This window comes from Pongo abelii, chromosome 11, assembly GCF_028885655.2.
Source record: "Pongo abelii isolate AG06213 chromosome 11, NHGRI_mPonAbe1-v2.0_pri, whole genome shotgun sequence".
NCBI classification, from domain to species: domain Eukaryota; kingdom Metazoa; phylum Chordata; class Mammalia; order Primates; family Hominidae; genus Pongo; species Pongo abelii.
The window spans coordinates 23,026,137-23,029,801 of record NC_071996.2 but is presented as its reverse complement, the minus strand read 5'-3'; the positions used below and the strand labels follow the sequence as shown (position 1 = coordinate 23,029,801).

At 38.5% G+C, this 3,665-nt stretch overlaps 1 non-coding gene across 1 annotated transcript; it reads left to right on the top strand.

Moving 5' to 3' along the window:
• Positions 1-1,552: 1,552 nt before the first annotated feature.
• On the top strand, positions 1,553-1,659 carry LOC112132546 (U6 spliceosomal RNA). The gene has a single exon (XR_002914294.1). It is a non-coding gene; the product is annotated as a U6 spliceosomal RNA (small nuclear RNA).
• The last annotated feature ends 2,006 nt before the right edge of the window (positions 1,660-3,665 follow it).

Genomic DNA, 3,665 nt, shown 5'->3' with positions numbered 1-3,665 from the left:
TTTCCTAATGATGGCCTGGGTTCAGGGTTCAATTCCTAACTTAGGAAATGCGTCCTTTCTGGTTTGATATCCGCGTGACATTTGCCCTGTATTGATTATCTTCACTTCCATGAACAACTTCTGACTTCCCTTCTTGAATTTTCCTTTCTCTGAGTACCTGGGAGTTTACCTTTGGTAAACCACAAAAGCCAGACATATTGGCTGTTTGCCCTGGCTAAAGTTAGGTAATAAAAGAATTTAAAAGATTATTTTTAAAAGTGCTATGGTTATAAGTCAGCTTAATTTAAAAATGGATATCCAAACTATACATTTATTTAAAAGGCTTCATGTTATTTTTTCTCTTCTTGAATCTTATTTTTCTGAAGACAAAAATGTTTTTTTTATTTTTCTTCTCAGTTGACTGAACTGTTTTTCTCCATTTTGTCTGCTACTCTTGATGCACACATTAGATGATCTAAGAGAATTTCTAGCAGCCTGGGACTCCTGAGGAAAACAGAGGAGGTGACACCAACCCTGTTTTGGGAAAAAACCAAAAAACCCTGTTTTCCTCATGAAACCTCAGGAACTAAAAGTGGGTAAATCTCTCTCAAAATCTAAGACTCTGTTCCATTTTGCATTACATCATCTGACATTTTTGACTATTGAGGGCATATCAGAAATTACTTTGAATTATGAAAGAGCTTTGGTGTGTAATAATTAGACAGAAAATGTACTTTTAGGGATGTCTAATGGCAGTTGTGGGAGGATACTCTGCTCTTTGCCTGTTTGGATCAGAGAAGCCATGCCCTTAGCCTCCTAGAAAGTATGGAAATGTGTCCACCCCCCACTGAGAGATAAGATTCCTACGGGAGATGGGCTGATTTTCTTTGTGGGGAATCCAGGATCTGATATAAAAATGCGATCCTGGCAGGGTGAAGAAGCTCACATCTGTAATCCCAGGACTTTGAGAGGCTGAGGCAGGCGGATCACAAGGTCAAGAGTTCAAGATCAGCCTGGCCAATGTGGTGAAACCCTGTCTCTACTAAAAATACAAAAAAAAAAAATTAGCTGGGCCTGTTGGTGGGTGCCTGTAGTCCCAGCTACTCAGGAGGCTGAGGCACAAGAATCGCTTGAACCCGAGAGGTGGAAGTTTCAGTGAGCCAAGACTGCGCCACAGCACACCAGCCTGGGTGACAAAGCAGTGAGACTCCATCTCAAAAATACATACATACATACATACATACATACATACATACATACATAAAACGGATCCTTAATTTGGGGAGATTTGTTTTGCCTTTCAGTTGTGCCTGCTTATTAAGTCATAGAAACTGCATGCTTTAAAGAGATACTTGAAACTGGCAAATGAAAAATCATACAAGTACTAGATCCTCTTCTGACTATGTATTTATAGGTGTTGTGTGTGTGATATGAAAGAGCTTTGATTAATTGGCTTAAAAATAGTGGGAACTTAAAGCAAATATTTTGTCAGAGAAATACAAACTGTAATGCCTTTTAGTTCACATGACTAGTAAGCTGTGGGACATAAAGACATTTTTAAAGATGACTGGTTGTGCTCACTTTAGTAGCACCTATATTAAAATTAGAATGATACAGAGAAAATTAGCATGGCCCCTGTGAAAGGATGACATGCAAATTCATGAAGCGTTCTATATTTTTTAGAAAGATGCCTGTTCTCACTGGTAATTAGAGCAAAACAAACTTAAAATGAGGTTTTTCTCCTCATTAAACTGGCAAAAATCTAATAAATTGTTAATATTCATTATTGGTTAAGCTGTGGAGAAATAAGCACTTTCAAATACTGCTGGTATAAAAGGCAATTTGACAATAACTACCAACATTTAAAAGATGAATACCTACAATTCCACTTCTAGGAACCTGTCTCAAAATCATCACATAATATATCCAGGAGAAATTTCTAACATTTCTGATGGTAGATATAGATTACCATAGTTCTCAGCATAAATGTAGACTTCTCCTATTGTGCTGAAGTAGAACATAACTTTAATAATACTCCCTTAGAATTCTGAGAGAAAGCTGTTAGATTCAGACAAAAAAGTAATAAAGTGTTTTTAACTTATTACAGATAGGTACAGAGCAGAGGTACTATATAAAGTACTTTACAGGAAAAGTTTATTTAATCTTCGCAATAAAATGGTGAGGAATTTGAGGCAAGGAAGAGTTTGAAGGAGTGCCAAGGTAAATTGGTAAGTGGCTAAGTTGATGTTCATTCTTCACATTGGGGTTCACTGTGAGATAGGAGTTCAGCAGGACTTGTTTCTCAAGACACAGGTCACAGAGACCCCACTGATAAAACAGGATGTGGCAAAGAGGCCAGCTGAAGCCAGCCACAATCAAGAAGACAACACTCATTATAATTCACCAGCACCATGACAATTACAGATGCCATGGAAACTCCTGGAAGTTACCCCATATTGTCTAAAAAGAGAAGAAATTCTCAGTTCCAGGAATTCCCAGCCCCTGTCCTGGAAAACTCCTGAATAATCAACCCCTTGTGTAGCATTTAATCAAGAAATAATCACTAAAATATCCAAGCAGCAGTCCTTGGGGTTGAACTTGCTTTCATTTAAAAAAAAAAAAAATGAAAAATGAAAGACAAAAAAGATAGGCCAGGTGCGGTGGCTCATGCCTGTAATCCCAGCACTTTGGGAGTCCGAGGCAGGTGGATCATGAGGTCAGGAGATCGAGACCATCCTGGCTAACACAGTGAAACCCTGCCTCTACTAAAAATACAAAAAATTAGCCAGTCATGGTGGTGGGCGCCTGTAGTCCCAGCTATTCGGGAGGCTGAGGCAGGAGAATGGCGTGAACCAAAGAGGCGGAGCTTGCAGTGAGCTGAGATGGTGCCACTGCACTCCAGCCTGGGTGACAGAGCGAGACTCTATTTGAAAAAAAAATTAAAAAAATAAAAAATAAATAAAGGTTATTAGTAAATAAAAATGTCTTCAAAAATTAGACATTTAATCTAAATTTTACAGATCAGATATTAGGTTTGCTAAATGATTTAAGGTTATAAGCTGCAGCTTTGACTTTTGAAAATCGTTCAACTTACCTGCTGTGGAGCCATTAGAGTCTACTTAAGTCCTGGGCACATGTGGAGTTAGCCATGCCCCCTAGCTTGCTGGAATGAGTCAGACTTTATCCCAACTTCTGTCTGGTGTCCTAGGCTCCACACCTGGTACAAAATTAGATTCACTTACTTACCAGGTTTTTCACCAAAGTAAAAGTTACTAAGAGTTAACAGTGTAACATGTACTTGAGACTACTGCAAAAAGTTTTACATACAAGGTATGTAAGGAAAGTAAAATGTGGTTTTGGGAAAAGATTATAACAATTCATGAGAATGAAGTTTTTGTTGTTTTGTTTAGTTTAGAGAGTGCATTAGTCTGTTTTCATACTACTATGAAGAACTGCCAAGAACTGGATAATTTATAAAAGAAAGAGGTTCAATTGACTTATGCTTCTGCAGGGCTGAGGAAGCCTCAGGAAACTTACAATCATGGCAGAAAAGGAAGCAAACACATTCCTCTTCACATGGCGGCAGGAGAGAGAAGTGCATGGCGAAAAGGGGAAAAGCCCCTTATAAAACTATTGGATCTCACGAGAACTCACTCACTATCATGAGAACAACATGGGGAAACCAC